Consider the following 21,242-nt stretch of genomic DNA (forward strand, 5'->3'; position numbering starts at 1 on the left):
TTCCAAGTGGTCCATGGAGGAGTGTAAAGAAACAGTCCTTGGCGTAGTGTGTATAAATGAGATGCCATCTAAAGCAGAGCCAGTATACCAACAAGATGGACACACAGGACCAGTGCTCCATACAGTGTGAACAGCTATACCCAGTTAGCAACAGTGGAGTTTTTCTGGGAATGTCTGCATGAGGTCCAGAGCCACAGAGTTAGATGCTGTCCGTTGGGTCCCATTTAGACTGGGGGTAAACACAGAGGATCTGAAGGTAAAGCCATCTCCTCCCTTGGCCAGCCAGAGCAAGAGACTCGCTAGGGCATGGTGAGTCACTTTGGATAGGACAAGCCCTTGAGAGAATGCAGAAGAGGCTGTGTGGCTCTGGCCCTCCCAGGCAGTAACCTTGCCAACACTGTGGAAAGCCTGAGGCAGTGTGTACAGCAAGTATGCAGTTTTGTTTGTCCTTGATGGAAAAGGTGCCTTATGAGAAAACTGCATCAGCCTGGTAGAAAAGGAAGCACAAAACAATAGGGGACAAGTGATGATATCCAAGAGTTGCTCTTCAAGTGAAGAAAAGACTTAGCAATTAGAACTGTCCAGATTTTCTCACTCCCCGCCCCCCTGACCCCCACACAAAAGTGGAGACAACTGGTACTGGAAGTAAAAATAGGAAGATCTAAACACTTATGTACATATATATATATATATATATATATATATATATATATATATATACATGTACACACAACACATGTTTATACATGCACATACATACACACACATGTACACATATTTACAGCTTGTGCACACACAATACATGTACATATAAATACATAGAATAGGTACACACACCACACATACACATGTACACATAAACATATATATATGTATACAACACAATACATACATATATTATACACACATACAAAACACAACACATACATACACACATAACAACACATACACACACTCTCTCTCTCTCTCTCTCTCTCTCTCTCTCTCTCACACACACACACACACACACACACACACACACACACACACTCTAAATAGAATGAAGTCCATACTTTACAACTTAATATTTCAACCTAAAGAGAGTCTGTTCTCATCCTGTCAGCAGTCGGGTGAAGGGGAATGTGGTGTTTGTGGCTTCAGTGTTTCTTGTGCAGCCAACCCCTCAGTACCTCTCCACTCCCACAAAGATACGGGCAGTCATCACTTGCTCTCCTATTATTACCTAACAATAGGTACGGAGTCCTCTAGCCCCTTCTGTTTGCTGCCCCACAACCCCTGTTGCAAGAGCCAGAATACTAGGAAGTCTGTTGTCAAAGAGCCTTTTCTAGAAATTTCTGCATAAAGCAGGCTGGAAAACATTGCAGTATCCATGGACGTATGATGTGGAAGGGGGAGATTTTACAGCCTCCCACCTCTAGACAAAAAACTAAGGTCAACGAATGCCGGCCAGGAGAAAGAGCATTAGCCTCCTCCACCGTTGGCACACAAAGGGTCCGAGTAGTGAGATGAAACTGAGATGTCTCTATTCCATTACCAAGGATGCAAAGAGCAGGATGACTGGTGTCCTCCATGTCAGATGCCTGACAAAAAAACAAGCAGCGTTCCACACATGTCTGCTGCTTAGTGAGTTTATTAGTCAGAAATCTAGCAGGAAACAGATGGCTCGCCGGAGCTACTCTCTTTATTAATTCCCCCTTTTCCTGAGTGCTTTATAGTAGGCACATGGATAGGCAGAGCAAGTGGAGTTTCAGGTCTAGGGAAAAAAAGAAGATGCCAGCCCACATGAGTCTTCAGGGAGCAGCAGCAGGAGAGAAAATTATAGCGAGAGCCAAGGAAGAGAATTCTAGGGTATCTGTCTAGCGGTGCATTTAATGGGGGGGGGGGGGGAGAAACACTAATCACCTTGAAAAAAATGCACTGTTAGTATTTCTTCTAAATCACTCATTATAATAATTGCCCTAATGAAGTCTTGATAAGAAGTGCACAGTCTGCAACTACAGTTCTGAGCAAGAAATAAAAGGTCCTGCGTGTCATGCTGGTGACTGAAAAGACACTCCCACGGAACACATGCCAGGGGGGGCTGACCGCCAACAGGATGGATGGGTATAAGAAATAAAGCATTTGTGCTTGGCTGGAGGGCTGTTTTGCTAGGTCTCCAGAATTAGCAAACGACAAGAAACAACTCTCAAATATGAATCTCCAATTAATAATGAATCCTCTTAGTGTAAGTTGGTCCCACGTTCTCTTCAAGATAGATCTATACTAAAAGATCCCCTGGGTGTCTGACAGCCACATTTGACAGGTCGGTCTGTTTTCAATCTGGTAACCCCTCAGTCACTGCTACGTACAGTTTGTTTGCAAAGCTGCAGTTTCTAAGAGCTCTTTTATTTTCCCAAAGGCAAACCCTGAATCCTTTCAAGCATTTGAACCTGAAACTAATCACCTACAATCACGGAGCTTAGAGTCTCGCGGGGAAGGCAAGCCTTACACAGGAACATAAACCTCGCTTGTGGTAGTGACCAAAGGCTTCAGCTAAAGACAAAATGAATGAAGGCCCTTTCAGTGGGAAAAAAAAAAGAAACAGCAGATTGTGGGTGGGTTGTCTTAAATGCAGTGCTTTTAATGGGCTTTTGTTGGGGTTATGGGTTTACCAAAAGAATGAATTGGTCTTGAAGTGATCTGGTCAATGAGTTTGTATACAAAGGGAATAGTACCTGAATTGTCCGGGAGGTGCTGCTGAGTGTGGAGCCTATTCAAGGGCAATCGAAACCAGTTAACTACAGGCCAAGGATCCAGTAGCTCCTTGGAGTTGAAGCCTTCAAGGTGATACGGGAGCCCAGACCATTTAAAGCCTTTGAGTCATAATTGGCCAAGAGGAAGAGCTTCATGGTGGCTTGAGAGCTCAAAGACTTTATGCCCTAGTTATTAGTCAAATGACTACATGGTGCAGATGATAAGATGAAGAAGGGGAAGGCTAGAGGAGTGATTGGCCAGCTCCCCAGGTGTACAGGTGAGGGGCTAGCTGCTGACGTGGGGAGGAACGGAGGATGAGAATCAGTGAAGCGCCCTGATTCAAAATGGGAGCAAAGGTCTGGAAGGTGAGGAGATGCAGGGGCTGAAAGGGCAGCTTGAAGTGATGCTGGAGCTTTCTGACACGGCTTTTCAAGTTGTCTACAGAAGGGCAACTTAGAGATGCTGACTCTTAGCATCGTGTAAAAATGTTTACTACTGAAGAGAGCTAGAAAGTTGGGAGACAGGAAGGAGGAAGGGATAATGGGAAGATACAGCTCTTAAGGATACTCAGCCCAGTGGCCTGTTTTTTTTTTTTTCCCTCATGAGGCTCCACCCACCAGTCTCCAGATCCTCCAGAAAGCTCATCACTAGCTGGAGACCAGACTTTCAACGCACGAGCCTGACACAGAGAGTGAATGTGTATATTCAAAGTGGCCTTTCATGCATTTTGAAGATGCCTGTGCCTCTTGACCTGCTCACAGTCTGCTCCTTGCCTTTTGAATAAAGATATGTGGGTTTTTTTTAAACCACTATTAATATTCTCTTTGATTTCTTCTTGACTTTTAAATGGTCAAGATCAAGCCTTCAATTGAGTTCATCTAAGCATGTTTTCACCCTGTCTTTTTAGGAATCCTGTGGGTCTTTAATACCCTGGCTTCTTTAACAGTGGCCTGTGCCTCCACGTGGGGTCACGTGTCATGTGTCACTGACTAGGAGGACTGCCAAAAATAAATTGGCCACAGTAAAATGTTTCTAAGTGCACAATGACAAAAATGAATTAAAAATCAATTGCAGAATGAAATCTGAGTTTTTGTCTGGACTGAAACCCACTGCTGCCACAAATACTAAGCATTTATAAACAACAATGTTCTCAGTGCTGACAGTTAGAAAATCAAAATATCGACTAACTCTGAACAACAGTGATGCGCTGTGTCCTGCAGCAACAAATGTTCAGTCATGAGGATTCTTTTAGTGAAAATCATCTCAATACTATGTGACTTTTTGCATGTACACTAAAGTTGTTTTAAAATAAATACATTTGTAGTTTGCTATTAGTAGATATTTGATTTTTATACTTATTTCATAGACCTATATTCTGGAGATAATATAAAATGGTTTTTTTTTCTGGAATAGAAATGAGTGAGAAACGGGGAAATTTAAGAAGCCTGCTCTGGACAGACTTCCTGGAGTCACTGTGGGCCTAAGCTGAAGTAGATGAAGATATGTGCTATCCATTACTTTAGTAATTTTTCAGATGAATGCTGCATAAAAATATGTTTAATCATCTGTAGTCTCAGTAAATTTTTGAGAATTGCCTCACAATTTTTCTTTTCCACTGAAAAGGCTTTTCCCACTTGTTCTAGATTCACAGATCCATGTGAACACGTGTCCCTTGGATTGACAGCATTACTTCTGCAATGACATTACTTCTGCAATGCTATTTCAGGGCACCAGCATCAGCTGTGCCAGCAGAGGCGGGATGAGTAACAGGGCTACTCAAGTGTGTTCCACCACACTGCAGACATTCGAGCCAAGCCTGACAGGGCAGAAAGCTGCCACCTGCTTCCTAGCCAAGGCAAGAGGCAGGAGCTTGATCTATCAGATGTCATTTGCTCCTTAGTCTCAGGTGGCGGCTCGGAATCAATGTCCTTAAATCAAGAAACTCCACAGTAAGCAGCAGCAGGGGAAACAGGCATACGATCCTGTCCCTCGCAGTTGTATGCAGACACAGGAGACTGGCCTTCCTTGTGATGGAGGGTGTGCTGCCTCCTTTTCTGCTTTTCCTCTGCAGTTGCATTCTCTCTGAACCTTTCAGACTGGACCAGCCTTACTATGATGAGTAACAGAGTTCGAAAGGTCCGTTTCTAAAAATGACATAATGATACATAAAAACTATACATTAGGCTTAATTATTCAGTGCAGTTTGAAGGTGTTGAAAAGTCAAGGGAGGCAATGCCAAAGTTACGAGGCTGACAAGCTTAGTGGGCATCTGAGGTCCAGGCCAGACAATGACATGAACAGAATGCATGCCTACAGCTCCCTGTAGCCCTGAAAATGACTACAGAGCAGTTTTCATTGAATGATTGTAGGAAGAAAGTTTATCATAGCTCTCAGAAATACCCGTACTGGCTTTGTTTTGAGAGAAACTGAGTAGATATCCAAGAAGTACCACCAGCCTTGACACTGACAGTCACACATTTAGGCGTGCTGAGAGACCCCAAGGCTGTGCCATAGAGTAGCTTGTAGCCTGGTCTTTTGATGAAAGTCAAGTTCCAGTGTTGGGGTCTGTGCAAGAGGAACAGCAAAACAGCTCTAGAACTCATGGAATCAGCCCACCAGTTAACAAACCCATGGTGGGTGTGTCTTAGCAAGGCATAATCCCGAGAATTGCATGTCCTGAGAACTTCATGCTGTTATGGAGCATAGATCTGCTTGTTACCTTTGCAATCCCTACAATCCCCTTAATATGTGAATTGTGTGGGTACCATGTGGAGTGCTTCCAACCCCTCACTGGGCAGTGTCATTGGCATACACAATAACAATGCTTGATCTCTTTCAGGCATTGCTGCTGGAGCAGATTCATGATTCACCCACCATTTCTGAAAACAACCTGCAGATGTAGATTGCTAACAGTGATCGTTACCCTTAGAAAGGATTTGAGAAATAGATTGTCCAACAAGGGTATGTAAAGATGTTTTTGCTATTGACCCTGATGCAGGAAATCTTCGGGAACAGTTGAAGTTAAGAGAAAGTACACTCTTATTAGTAAAGATAGGGTCTTTTTGAGGTTGGCAAAGCAAGAACAATGGCCCATAGCAGCATTGGCTGACGTGACTCTTTCAAGCTGGGCTGGTGACTGAGATGACGATTGATTTCCTTAATTCTATTTTTCTGCCCTCAGCTCCTTGATATGATTTAATAAAACATATTAATGGGTGGATGAGCACCTTTAGGACTTAAAATAGAAATGGCTGGTTATTTTATCTAGGAGTTTAGATTTGTGATTCTTTTAAGATCTTTATAAGATTACTTCTTAAGATAATTGATTCCTTCTTTGTAACCACAAACTGCAGCCTGCCAGTAAAGAAAAACTGGCTGAGAAATTGCCTTGCTTGCTTATACTCTGTTACTATGTTACAAGTTGCTTATGTACAAATGTAAGTGAGTTCTTAGAAATAACTTGTTATTCATGTTTGTTCCTCACCCATAATATGTAAAACATTTGATCATGTGAAAGTATTGAGGAACATGATTTTCTTACGTATATCCATTGTAATCACTGATTTATAGAGAGATAAGATGTAAACACAGTGGGATTTTTGTGCTGCTTGAAAGTTTTGTTGAGGTATATAAACTGTGAGAATGAGGAGAAGGATAAGAAGACGGGGAAAAGATAAGGAGAAGAAAAAGGACAAGAACACGGAGAAGAATAAGGATGAAAATAAGAAGATAATAATAAAACGAAGAACAAACAGCTTGTTAAAACCTACCTGCTGGAGTCTGTCTTACTTCGTCGTCTAGTATAAGTGTGTGTGTGTGTGTGTGTGTGTGTGTGTGTGTGTACACAGTTCTTTTCTCTCCTTCTTTCTCTTTCATTTTAGACAGTTGCCACCATCAGTGGAAGCCCTTGCTAGGAGCCATCAGCTCTAGCCCCCGCTTGCCACCATCAGCGGAAGCTGTTGCCGGTAACTGTCAGTTCCGGCTTAGAAGGTTGCCCTCAGAGAAAGTCTACAGGGTCACTAGCCAGCCAGCCACAGGATTCACGCCCCACCTCAGTTTTCCCCAGTTGATGTTAAAGCTGGCCTTCAATATTCCAGGTTGAAGTTGCCTCCACTGAAGACGTCTTTACTGGGAAGCAGGTGGGTGGTTTTCCCATGTGGCTTGTACACCGTGATGCCCTTACAGTTTCTATGGTGCTTGAAGTTCTATGAAAACAAATTAATAAGTTAAGTATTAGAAAATGTTACTTTATATCAAAGCAATTACATATAGGTTGCTAATAACGGTTGTCTTGATGAGAGTCGATATCCTGTTTATACAGGAAATTTGTCCTATCAGATGACTCATTTTTCCCCTTAAGGTGCTTCAGCAGCAGTTGAGTGAAGATTCAAAGGGAAAGTTCAAAGACTTAGACTCACACTGCCCCATGACGTAATTCGTAACTGCTCCCTATGTGACCCCGAGACTCAGCAGTCACCCTCAAAGCTAACACCTACACAGCACACACCACATGCCAGTGCCAGTCTCTGTCTCTTTGCTCAGTTCACCCTTTAAATACCTACACGATGTGGGTACTAGGAGCAGCCACTGTGCTTACCATGAGGGCCCCAAAGGACTGGGAAACTGTATTATACATGGCTGTTCAGTGGCCCTGGATTCAGTGGATGGCCTGGGTTCGCTCTGCCTGTTTGCGTTTCCTGGTGAGATGTGAGCTGATAATGATTCATCCCAGATAAGGTGCCAAACACTGACTGACCTAAAACACAATCCCACCCAGTGGATCAGTGAAGCACTGCATTTGTTGGGACTCCTTGCAGGAACATGCGCAGTCTCTGTAACTGATCAGGACTTGGTGACAGTTCTCCTTTCCATCAGCCTGCATAGCACCTGCATAACAGCAAGAACTTCCATCTCAGGCTCAGAACGATGTCTCCGTGTCTTGGAGACAAAGTGTACTGTGTCTTAATCAGCAAGAATTTCCTATCTAGCTCTGGCATGCGTACAATAGCTGTGGCAAATGGCCTATGTGGATCGTGGGGCTACAGAGTCCTTCCTGGACAATGACTCATAGAGACATAGCCGACCTATGGCATCGGGGGTTTTATTCAGCAACCTTAGACCTCCTGTGATTACCTTTTGCCATCCACCCATTGTGGGAGCAACCCAACATCCAAAGTCTCTCTCTGCTATTCTTCCAGGGCCTTACCCACAGCAGTAAGAAACTCCAGGGTTAGCATGATGTAAAGAAGGCTTTCTACAAGAGATGGGCACAGGGCTGAAAGCCAACTAGTGTTCATTCCAAGAAAACACCAACCGGTCTTAGAATTCAGTAGCTAAAAGCAAAGTAAAATAATGCATTATCAAGGTCCTGTATCACTGTATCTTCAGAAGAGCCATGTTGGGGACAGCAGCATAGACAGTAGCTTTACTCTCCATTATCACTGAAACGTCTGGCCCTTTTGTGTGTCTACAGAGCCACTAAGCATCTTCTTGCTCTTGACGGAGCCTTGTGCTTCTCAGCCCTATTCATGGCCAAGGGGGGCAAGCAGTCTTGCCTGGATCCTGGGCAGGGATTCTGGTTCTGACAGGCTTTGGGTGCCATGGTCCTTATCTTTCTACCACACCCGGCTGCCGAACAGTCCTGCGATGGCATGAAAGCACATCCCCGCTATTTTCTTGCAGTGGAGGAATTCACACAGCATATTCTGGGAGGAGAATTGCCCACTGTTAGAAATAAAATCTGATGGCTCATTTTCAAAAGTGCTTGGAGCCAGACTGGGTCCAGGCAAAAATGAACGGAAGACAGTTGAGCCCTGCTAATGACTATTCTTTAGCTATTCCGCCTGGCAAAACCCCTGCTAAGCTACCTGTCCAAAGAGACATTTAGAGCAGAAAAGTGCTAACAACCAAGCTCACCTTCAAGGTCATGCTCATGTAAGCTTTAAAAACAAACACAATGTACCAAGTAGAAACAAACCCTTGAGCAGCTTGCTTGGGAAAGGAGAAACAGGGATGATAGGGCTTGTGGGATTGTCCCTCTTTGTTACTCAGATGACGGCGAAAAGAGGGGATCATACATCAGGATGTTCTTTGCCTCGTCTGTGACCTGAAATTTGGGGTGCTGATGGACTTTTCAAGGTTGTAAAACAAACTGCTCCCCTTTGGCTGCTCTGAGTGTCCACTGCTCTTTCTCACATGCACCCTGGGACAGCCTTTATCTTTCCACCTGCACTGCTCTGACAACCATCCTTTTCGGACCCGCTAGGTGAACCTTTGGTCAGGTTTAAAAGCCTCCAGAGGGCCAAGAGCTCAGCATTTGCTTCTCCTGCACCCCGCGCCCCACCGGCCTCACATGAATCTTGACACTTTTCTTTTTGAGTATCCTGGACAGGCTCCCATTTTTTTTTTTCTGTTACCAATCCTCTATCCATCGCTGTATCACTTTACAAACACCTTCTGTTCAGATCCACAAGAGCTTCTCCTCCCTATATAAAGTCATGTCTGACCCTCATGGAGTTCAGCAATGCTGATAGGTACTGTATTCGATCCTAGGTTTCTGGGGAGTTAATTTCTTTCTTAATTTCCCTAAGAGTATATTCCTACCCAGATGGTGAGCAGCAAACACAATTAACTGGTCATTATTTCCTCCATTGACACCTGTCTTTCCTCTACTTCCTTCAGACCAGCCCTCACCTGGTGATACCCACGGGCCTCTAATGGCTCATATGGGCCAGTGTACAGGGCTAATTTCATATTAGCTCTGCTTACACAGCCTCATTTCAGCAAGGAATGACAGATAGATAGACCAGTTTCTGTGCTTCCATAGCTCAGACAGATTCCTGTGCACTCCCATGCCCCATGGCCTCAACATCCGAGACATAAGAGGCTCTTTTATGACTTAATGAAGTGTCTCTCTCAATTTAAGCAGGTTGGAGCCAGAGAAGCCCTCTATTATCACAGGTTCCCGCACCAGGCCATTATTAAGGCTTCCTGGATCATGGATTTTACTCTCCTCTACAAAGGTCAGACCTGAGGAGAAACGTCGATCACTTTTACCCTGCTTCCTTCTCAGTGTTAACTTCGTCCCGCCTTTGGCATCCCCGGAAGGGCTCTTAAGCACTGCTCTAATCTGCATGCTCCATCCCTAACCTCCCAACAGCTGGATGAAAGGACAACAGCACACCTCCATCACGTCTCCCTTGTTCCTCCTATGCTAATGTGGTGGCTGCATGCCTTCATCTCCGATGCAGTCAAGTTCTTTCTGGCTGTATGGCTGGCCTCACTTGCCTCTCTTGTCACACACAGTGAAAGTCACACCAGTGCTACCACAGACTGCGTACAGCCCTGTGGGGAGGGGGTGCATACCCATATTCCAGAGGCAGATGTTATTCATCTAGGAAGCAAACTGTCTGATACCGTGTAGAGGGAGAGAGCCATCCTCACACTCCTTCCAAGGAGTCTCCACTCTGAGACGACCCAACCCCTGTCACAAGTCCCCCACAGCGAGGAGCATGCCACACTCACTGGAGGGAGACATATTGTCCTGTACCTCAGAGGGAAGATCTGGATTGCCATGCGGATGCTTTGCCCTCAGAAAGGTCAGCTTCTGGTGTGTATGCTGTCACTCATTTCAAGAGTCCACGCCCCTGCTCACCGCAACTCATCTTTAGTTTTTCAGTCTCCGCTTACATGCCAACTGTGCTGTACACATTGTTTGAGGAAGTGAAAAAAATGTGTACTTCCTTGAGATGTGGCATCAATGACAGATCTGAATTCTAGCTTAATGGTCCAGTGCATTCACCGGTGCTACTTCTAGGAGCTTTGATGAGGGGTTACCACAGAGGGGCATTACCAAGCCCACCCAACGTGAACAGAAACTCTCAAAAGCTGCATCCCAGAGCACTCTGAGCAGATGCCAGGCAGCATCACCAGGCTCCTGTCCTTAGGCAGTCCTTTACTGTCCCTGTAACCCCAGGGAGTGGGCTCGAACCTTGCAGCTTTTAGAAGTAGCTGCACATCAATGCATGCCTTCAAACTTCTAAGCTGCGTTTAACCTTTGCATTCCTGGTGCAATGATGAAAAACGCCAGCACAGCCAACAAGTGCTTTTGTCCTATAACATATTTGATTGAAAAGCATGGGCATCCATTTCAACATTGAAGATAGTATGGGAGGTATTCCTGAGATGACCACAAGTAGGGATGGTCTTCTGGGCTCATTTGCTGATCTAGAAATTCCCTCACTGACAGGAGGCAGGACATGTTCCCATGGTGAATAAAGCCCATCAAGTTGATGAGATCACAATGTGTCATGTTGTCTGTAGGGTCAAATCTAGGGGACCAAGTAACAATGGAAGCCTCTGAGGCCAAGACCCTAGATCATCCTTTCCTCTCGCAAGTTGGTTTCATTAATCAATATTTATTTATTTATTTATTTATTTATTCATTCATTCGTTCATTCATTCATTCATTCATTCATTCAAAGGTCTCATCACAGTTACAGAAAGCTGACTGACACAGGAGCGTGGAGATTCGTGGAAGGAAATCTAAGCAGTTTAAATGTAAGACTGAATAGGGTTGCATGAGCGGTGGAAAAGAATGGGCAGTGTTTGGAGGGAAGGGATGGAGAAAGGCATGGAAACGGGGGAACATTTGGGTAACGCCACTTTCAGTAGAGCGGATGCTCTTCTCTAGGTCACCTAAAGCAGCTATTTTTAATGCTGCCATTTTCTAGTAAGTAGTCAGATGGAGCGAAGACTTGAGCAGATAAAATGCGCTAATGTTCTGTTGCACTCAAGTCAAAAATTTAAGGAAATTGCTGAGAAGATAAGTGGATTAAGAGAGTCAAATATAGATTTGGTTCCTGCGAAGGTTAACTATGTTGGATTAATGGTTGTAGTGGCTAAAATTCAGGTCCCCATATGATAAGGGTAAAGAGAAGGGGGCATTTCAGTCATGTGTTTAACCCACTGGGCAGAGTTTTGAATAAAGCCTATTACGTCACCATCTTCCTTTGCTTTAGAAATCGCTGTTTATCCATGCTGCTGTAGGAATGCTTTCACTGAATGTATTTCTCACCAGGGCTTTTAAATATTTACACCAGCTCATTAATAATTTATCATTGGCATTCAGGACCTTAGATTCATGAATAATTGACATCTTCATTTACGATTTTCAACTCTTCTGATAGAGAGCAGCACTCAAGGCTTCCCCAGAATTTCAACCAGGAGCATTTGCCAGGCAGACGTGCTTCCTTTGAGCTTCATGAAGGTTGAAAATTAAGAACACATGCAAACCAGGCAGGAAAATAATACATATGCCAGATACGCTCTGCTAGGGAACGCAGGATGACTGACATGCCGGAAGCTTTAATTCTCACATCAGCACTAAGCAGTGAGTTTTATTGGCTACATTTTCCATGAGAGGAAGCAACTGGGGGAAACCTAATTAAATGGCACATTTTCTCTCCATCTTATTAACATTTTTCTGAGGTAATCTGAACTAAAAGAGAGAAAAAAAACATGATTTGCATATACATGTATCTGTATATATACCTATATATTTAATTTACACAAATGCTGTGTATAAATATTTCCAATTACTATCAGTTTAATTATTATGACCCTGTTCTAAAGAACTGAAAATTTACATTAAGATAATAAAACTGGTGTAGCTTTTTGGATTGCTGCCATCTTAACTGTCAAACTGGCCCTATCAAAATATTCATTTTTTAACCCCACTTTTGCAAAAGATCAGATGTTGCTTCTTGACAGTTTTATATTGACATGAATCTTGTATTTTAAACAGGGAATGTCTAATCTGGCAGTTTGAAGAAGGTTCTACCTACTAATAAAAAGGGAGAGAAAGAGGGAAGAATATATTTTTCCATTAATTAATTTTTTGTTTTGTTTTGTTTCATTTTTCATCTGGCAATCCAATGAGAGGGGTTTTGCTTACTGGTCCCCTGCAAAGATCACATGCCATGAAGAATATGAAAACAAGTGGCATGGTATCTACTTTTGTAACCTGATAGATTTCTTCACTTATCTTCTTGTTTGTCATGCTATATAACTTTTGGTATATTTTTTTCTGTGTTAATCCTGGCTCCTACACTGGGAAATCTTGTTCAAACCTTTACTATGTTTGTATTGTTTTATAGACTGGCTTCTAATTGCTTAAGGCAATAGCATGGGTGGGGAGCTTTGAGGTATATTATTTCCGGAGCTACCATCAGATAGTTTGTGATCCTGAAAGGAAGTGTTCCCAGCAAAGGGTGGTAGGCATGACCGGCTTTCTAGAAACCTCCACGCTAAGACATCAGAACAGATGCCTTCTTCCTTTGTCCAGAATATAGTCAACAGCCTACCTATGAGGCTATAGAAGAGGACGTGACAGGTGCAAAACTCCTATCCAACATAGAACTTGTCTTTTGCTGCTTTAATGGCTGTTCCTTGCTCACTCCTTCTTTAAAAATGATTTTTTTTTTGGCTCAAAACATCACAGTTTGCTTGTCAGGACAAATTCACTTTGTACAGTTAGGAACGCATCCCCCTGTTCCACTAACCTCAGCCTCCCAGAGGAGCACCTGCTTCCAGACACCTCCAGCGTCTCTACAGATGAGTTGCAGGTGTTCAGTCAAGGCCTGACCACAGAAACTGGTTATGCAGAAGCCTTTTCCCCCACAAGGCATCTATTTCACCAGGCCAGCTGGTGGGAAACAATCCTATGAAATATACAGGAGGTGGGCAATAGGGAGAGGTCATGAAGGGTCCAGGCCCCTTTCTGGATGTTTTCTCACATCGTCCAGTCTTTCAAAATACACTGGAAGGTCCTTGTAAACATCGCTAGCCCTGCATTTTCTCTACACATTCTTCATTTGTGACTTCACAATCTTAAAATGATTGGCAGTCTTCTTGCCTCAGAGATGTCACTCTGCAACTGCATATGGCAAGAGTTCTGGAATACCTAAAACATTTGATATTACGTAGTTTATATATTATGCTTTGTGACTTAGAATGTGCTTATGCCGTATGTTAATGTAATTTGCATGCCAAATCTCTCCAAAGAAAACTTGGTCTTGTGTAACACATCTGTGTCCCCAACTGTCAAAATGGCCACTGGGCAAAAACTGGAAACCCATCAGTGCTCTCCTCAGTTTATCTGGGGTAAGGTAAATTTGGACTAATCTATTTTTCTGACTATTCACCCTAAAATATTTTTTCAATTTCAATACTTTCCACAAACTGTGTTACACTTAAAAATACATAGGAAAATAATATAAATTTAAATCCACCAATTACTCTCATCAAGCCGATTGTCGCTGTCTGTGTGTCCATCTCTCTTCCTGGGAGGGACTAAAAGGTGGTTGTGACTTAGTAAGAGCTCAGGGAAACTCTGAACTGGAGAGGCCAGCATGGGGACAGGAGACCCTGCTGTCAAGAGCCCCATGGTGACTGGGGTTGGGGAGAAAGGGAGAAGAGGCAGAGCGGGAGGGGGAAGAGAAGGGGGGAGGAAGAGGAGGAAGAGAAGTGAGAGGGGGAGGGGAAGGGGGCAATGCATGATGCAAACCTGGAGACAGGCAGGTCACAGATTCCTAGATCACTTTACTCACAATCAGCTCCCGTATTTCTCATCATCCACACACAGATTATCCATATATGATTTACTAATGTTCCTGCAAAATGTGAAATTGAATTCCAGAAGATTGAGAACCGTTTATTTTTAAGGATTTTAAAGCATTGCTTAAAAGGAGAGAAAAAAAATAGGTACCCGCCCCCCCACACGCCTGCATCCTTCAGTTTCTGCACATGTAGAAGAGTCACAAATGAAATCCATGACATGTAAGGGGACTTGAAATGAGTCCTGCAGCTGTGTCAGGGGGTGGAGCTGTGTTGCTCCCTAGGAATAATCTCATGTCACTGTAGCTTTGCTGTGACACAAACATTTGTATGTACCATTGAGTCATTTGTTACAACCCAGCGCCAAGTGCAGTGATAATTTGAGTCAGGGCCTTCGATGTTAGACTGAGTCAAAAGGGTAGGGTTGGGAGAATTCTGTGATGACTCCTTCCCCACATCATGTTAGGGAGAGGACCAGGGGACATGCTAGGTAGTATCCATGACCAGACATCAGATCTGCCGGGGCCTTGGTCTTAGACTTTCTGGGATCAGGAATGTGAGAAATAAATGCCTAGTGTTTATAAGTACCAAGTTAATGGTGCTTCATTGCAACATCCGTTAGTCTGAGGAGTATGACCACATTCCCTCGCTCCAGCCTCAGGTGGGAAGGTCTTCACTCATTGTGTTCCCTCAAATTCCAGCCCTACAGGAAAAGACAACACAGAAGAATCTGCAGTGCTCTCGGGGACTTGAATCTGTGCCTTTCTGTCTCCTCTCTGATATTCTCTGGGTGACAACATGCAGCTGACTGTATTGAACTTAGGGGAACCATGATAATAAAGGCCATCATGGGTGCAGAGGAGATGAGGTAGGGATGTGAATACTACTCTAGGCTGGCCCCGGCCAAAGGCATCCCAGTCTTTCTACCCTCTGTAGATGTTTGGGAGAAAACCTAGAAAGGGTTTAGTTTGACTCTGTATTCACCTCTTTCATTAAATGCTGAGAAGTGTCCTCTGCGGTTCCTTGCACAGTGGGTCTCGTATTCTAAAAGCAGTCCTCTATCATCAGGCAGGTGCTGAGGACTTCAGGCCATTCTGTAATTTTGTATGCTTTATGAGCTGTAAACACAGCTGACTCTCCTGAGAGGCATTTTCACCTTCCAAGTAGAACCCAGTGCCCCAGGAGTCTCTCATGCATAAACAAGACGTTACTTCTAATGAGCATCCTATAAACTGTCCTCTACTTCTGTCTACTCCTGAAACTAGGTTCAGACATTCATATCAGACAATCTATTTGCCAAAGACAATTGCTCTGCCTTATGTCAAATAGCCATTGTGTGTCAGGTACCTGTAAATTACTTGGCATCGAATTTCTCACTGCATCTCCCTGGAATCTGGTCCCCACAGGCATGAAGCAGCATGACCCAAGAGTTCGGCAATGAAGCTAAAGCTATGCATTAGTCCCTTGGAGCAATCATAGCAAGGCACCACAAGTTAGGTGCTTAACAGCTCACAGTTCTGTGCCAGCCTGCCTCTAATGGTTCCAGAAGATCTTCCTGTCTTCTTCAGACCTTGCTTGGCCATGCCTCAGTCACTGCAGCCTGTCCATGGACCATCCCATGCTCTTCTGCTCCGTATCTGCTTTTCTCTGCTGTTTATTATAGGAACAGTTGTTTTTATACCTAGGACCGATCTCGATTACCCAGGATAATCACAGCACAAGGACCCCAGTTACACCTGTTAAGACCCCCTTCCCCGTAACTTCACGTATACACAGACTTAGGATGTTGAGGCACAGACACCACTTTTTGAGAGCTATTTCCACAGTCAGGTCACAGAGCGGACAGGCCACTGGTCTGTGGGGACTTGTTTCAGACCGTGAACTCTGAAGCATTGCACTAAATGTGATCGTTCTGTGCTCATTCTGTAAGCATTTCACCTAGGTTGTTACCTTAATCAGTGTGTCTATCAGTGGAGCGCTCATTGAATAAATTATTATATAGCTATGTAATGAACCTACACAGAATGGTACAATAGTCTATGAACTGCTAGGAAAAGAAAAAAAATGACTTGTGGGATGGGGAGGCAGAGTGTGCTGAGCAAGCATAGGGATTGGAGTTCAGATTCCCAGAACGCACATAAATACTGGTGCATGCGCCAGCCCACCTATAACCCCAACACTGGGAGGCAGAGACAGGCTTAAGACTCAAGCTGACTGCTCTGACTAACCATACTGATGAGCTCTGGGTTTAGCTGGCAGACTCTGCCTCGATAAGTGTGTTCCTTATAATTTACCTGCTGCCCTAGTTAGCTTTAACTGTTACTTTGATGTCACCTGAGATCTGAGAGGAGGTGCTTCAATTGATCAGATTGATCAGATGGCCACTGGTCATGGCTTTGGGGAACCGTCTTGATTGTTAATCAGTGTAGGAAGGCCCAGCCCACTGTGGGTGGCAGGTGGTCATGAGCCTTATAAGAAAGGTAGATAAACATGAGGCTAGAGATGAGTGAGCCAGCAAACAATGTTTCTTAAATGTTATTACTCAACTTCAGGCTCCTGTTGAGTTCCTGGCCAGCTTGAGTTCCTACCTTGACTTCTTAAAAAGATAGACTGTAATCTGGAAGTATAAGATGGTGTAAGGCCCTTCTTCTTTACTTGCTTTCGGTCAGAGTATTGTATCATAGCAACAGGGTGTAAGAGAGGATACCTGGTACAGTACATGATGGAGTAGTGCTGGTCTCTTTGGCAACCACTGTGGTAAATATGAGACCTTAGTAACATAGACAGTCCTGTGGTGTCAATGCTGACAGATACCCCTTAGAGGGGAACACAGTTTCAACTCAAAGCTTTCAAGAGTTTCATACCATCATGGTATAGCATCCCAATTCACTGTGGTATAAGCACGGGGTTGATGTTGCTCACATGATGGCAAAGCAGGAGTACAAAACCCATGCATGAGAGGACTCAGGCACCAGTTACAACCCTCAAAGACAGACCCTTGAGGACCATTACCCCCTCAAGCCCTCACAGCCTTCCAAGACAACACCACCAGTTTGGGGAAAAGCATTCAAAATATGGCCCCATGTGGGGCATTGTATATTCAACTATAAGGTTTTGCTCCATGCCTCCAGAAGCTCATGGCCATCCTAGAATGCAAAATGTCCTTAATGTAATTACAAGAGTCTCCAAAGTATTACATGTACATCAGTCAAAAAAAATCTAAGTGGGAAGTCTTTACTGAAACTCAAGGCAGTCTCCTAACTGTGAAGTCCCAGTCCAAAAGGCACGATGAGGCAAAACCAAATCTGAAACTCAGAGGGGTGAAAAGGTGGTGACATGAACATCTGTGCCCCTACAGTTTTGTGCCTATGGCCCTCTTCCTCTGGGTGGGATTCTCCTTGGTGCCCCTAGCTTGTCTCAGAAGATTCTCCACATTTATGCATCTCTCTTCCTGGGTCATCTATTTTAAGTTGGGTTCCAATCTCACAACCTCTTGTACGACAGACACTATTAGGGGCTTTCTGTAGGGAGCCGATCCTTGCTGCAGTTGCCCTACTTTCCGAGCCCTTCTCTAGGGTCCAGGTGAAAGTGTACCTGGATAACTCTCGCATTCTACGTCTCTGTGACCACTTAGAAGACTCCACCTGTTATCAGGCGAACAGCAGCCGTAGACGACCCTTGGGTGACAGCCTCTGAGTTTGTGCTTCCTCTGCTCTGATAAGACAATCAAATCAAAACCTTGATAGTCCCAGCAGTCTGATACTGTTTTTAATTAGCTTCCCTACTGGGCTGGTTTCTGCTAATTTTGATATTGTTTGAAGATGGGATGGAAATAAATGTTTAATGCAAAATGTATCACCCCTCCCTCCCTCCCTCCCTCCTTCCCTCCCTCCCTCCTTCCCTCCCTCTCTCCCTCCCTCCCTCCCTCCCTGCTCATAGCTTAAGCTTACATGTGACAGACAGTTGTCCTGATGTTTCATTATTGAAGTTGTTGCAGCGGGAACAATTTTGAACATTACTGACTGTTGAGTACCTTAGGTCAATGCAAACAGTCTGGGCTGAAAGGCAGTTCTTGCCTTTGTAGAGTCCATGATGGAGACAATGTGCCCTGCACAGGACGCTGAATGAACCATCAGCTGAAGGCATTGCTTTGCACACTCTTGAGGCTGTAACTTGAGAACCAAGAGGCAGACCCAAGCTAAAGAAAACTGACAAGTCCTTCACACACATGCTCAGTGCCCCCCCGGCACGTTCTCTTACAAATGAGCATTCCACACAGTTTTGTTTCTTCAACCTAGAAAAAATTACACTAAACACCAACTCACTGCAGTGTCCATTTTTTTAAAAAAAATTAGCACTCTTCAACCTCTAGCTCCACTCAGAGACAAGGGGGCTAAGCTCTAGCTACTGCAATACTGGCTTGGTAAGACAGAAGAGACAATTTGCTTAGCTCGAACAAAATAAGGGACAAAATTACCAAGCTGCTTCAGCTTGTAATCCTTGATTATGTCATCATCTTGCACATTTAAGGTCATTTTCAAGACACAAAGTTGAATTCACTTGGAGGGAGTTGTCACATTTGATACTCAGTGTTCCTTCGGCAATGGTTAGGCAGGCGAGGATCCCATATTCACAAATTCCCATGTAAAGAGTTCATGACCTCATGGGAGAAATCAGAGTGTAGCCGGCAGCTCTGAGCAAATGAACTGAACTTTTCTAATACTTTCTTCACTCTTCATTTCTTTTCACTAAAATGAAGCACGCATCACAGAATCATAGATGCCCCACATGCCGCCTAGTTCGCTGTAGTGATGAGCACTCTCTCTCTATTCGCTGATCTTTGCTTCATAGAATGTGCCCCACATTTGATTTTGTCCTGATATAAAGAAATGCAGTGGTGAAATAGTCTTCACAAGAAAGAGAACACCATGTAGTTATCCAATACAAAATCATCAGTCCTAAGAACATGCATACAACTAGCATTTTACAAACCGAGAAGGTTGTATTGATATTTTTAGGATTAATATGCATGCACATATATGTAGCAACAATTAACTAAACGGAGGACATGAATTTGAAAAAAGGGCAAAGAGGAGTATATGGGAAGTTTTAGAAGGAGGAAAAAAGAGGGAGAAGGAGAAATAATGTAATTATGGTACAACCTCAAAACCCAAAATAATTTAATTTTAAGATGCATTTAGGGGTGGAAATGTGCCCCAGTGGTAAAGGCTTATCAATATGTATGAGGCCCTGGTTTAAACACTCACCCTATGGAGAGGAGGCAGGGGAGTCCAAGGATATGAGGAGAGGTAGAAAAATAAATGGATTTAATTTCTTTTTTTTTTTTAAATCACCTTTGTCATAATAAGGACAAGAGGAAGAGTTTTGTTCCCTTGTCAGTGTTCAGCGGTTCTCAGAACAGGTCCCACAGGGTGACAACACGCAGTCTTGCCCCTGCCCGTGGCAGTACTGAAGTTCCTAAGTGTAGGGGCTAGAACATGCCCAAGTGCAAGAAAATGGCCTAGAACTGTGGCCACAGCTTCAGTGTGCTGACCCCGGGAGTGCTTGCTCAGGTCATGCCCAGCTCTGAGCACACTGTTACAATATGAAAAACCTAACAAGCATCATCTCTCTCCGAGAGGAGGCCACACAGGAATTCAAGACAGGCACTTCCATAGTAAAGGAGCACATTGTGTGGTGAGGGTGGGCCAGGCCAGTCTCTCTCTCTCTCTCTCTCTCTCTCTCTCTCTCTCTCTCTCTCTCTCTGTCTCTAATTTTAATTTTATTAATTTATTAAGATTACAGCTCAATTGTTATCCCATCATTTGTATCCTCCCATTCCTCCCTCCCTCCTGCTTTCACCCTATTCCCCTCCCCTGGGTCTAAGACCGAAGGGGACCTCCACCACCTCTATATGGTCATAAACTATCAAGTCTCATCTTGGCAGTCTGCTTATTCTTTCTTTGAGTGCCATCAGGCCTTCTCACCAAGGAGAGGTGGTCAAATATGGGGCTCCAAGGGCCGGTCTCTTATGGTGCAGGATATTTAGAGTCTGCTTCCAGAGGCATCTTCCCTGAAAGAAGACATCTCTGCACATCAGTGTTGTCCTCTACTTTTTCCTTCACTAGCTCTCTAACTGCCAGCACCAGAGCTCACCACCAATTCTTCTCTAGGCAGAATGTGTATATATGTGCATATTTACATATATGTACTATATATAATATATATATTTTCACATTACATGCTGATAGTAACACTGTCATCTCCTCCCACTCCCTCCCTCCCTTCCTCTTCCCACCATCCCCCTCCCCTAGTCCTCTGAAAGGGGGAGCCCATACCACCTGACCCCTCATTAGGACTGCCTGCATCCTCTTCCTCTGTGGCCCTGCAAGGCTGCCCAGCCAGAGGGAAATGATCAAATAGGGGGCACCAGAGTCCATGTCAGAGATAGCTCCTGCTCCCCTTACCAGGGGACCCATGTGGAGATTGAGCTGCCTGTTGGTTACTTATGAACAGGGGGTCTAGGCTCTCACTATGCATCGTCCTTGGTTGGTACATCAGTCTCTGTAGGTCCCCCTTGGTCCAGACTTGTTACCTTTGTTGGTCTCCTTATGAAGTCTCTAACCCCTCCGGGTCCTTCTAGTCCCCCCACTCTTCCATAGGATTCCCAGTGCTCTGCCCAAAGTTTGGCTGTCTTCGCATCTGCTTTGAGTGCCTGCTGAGTGGAGTCTTTCAGAGGACGCCTATGTTAGGCTCCCTTCCTGTTCCTTCTCTTCAGCCACTTCGGGTGTCTATTCTATTTGCCCTTCTGAATGCAAATCAAAAACTCTCCCTAGCAACCTCAATCCACAGACCCAGGCCGGATTTTTATGTCCTTTTCTACCTTCAGAATC

At 44.2% G+C, this 21,242-nt stretch overlaps 1 long non-coding RNA gene across 1 annotated transcript; it reads left to right on the top strand.

The window, feature by feature from the left end:
* Positions 1-6,637: 6,637 nt before the first annotated feature.
* Positions 6,638-15,843, top strand: LOC311597778. The gene is made up of 3 exons (XR_014779350.1): positions 6,638-6,872; positions 15,051-15,217; positions 15,756-15,843. It is a non-coding gene; the product is annotated as an uncharacterized lncRNA (long non-coding RNA).
* Positions 15,844-21,242: the final 5,399 nt, after the last annotated feature.

The sequence above is a fragment of the Acomys minous genome, assembly GCF_964271855.1.
Source record: "Acomys minous genome assembly, chromosome: 5".
NCBI classification, from domain to species: domain Eukaryota; kingdom Metazoa; phylum Chordata; class Mammalia; order Rodentia; family Muridae; genus Acomys; species Acomys minous.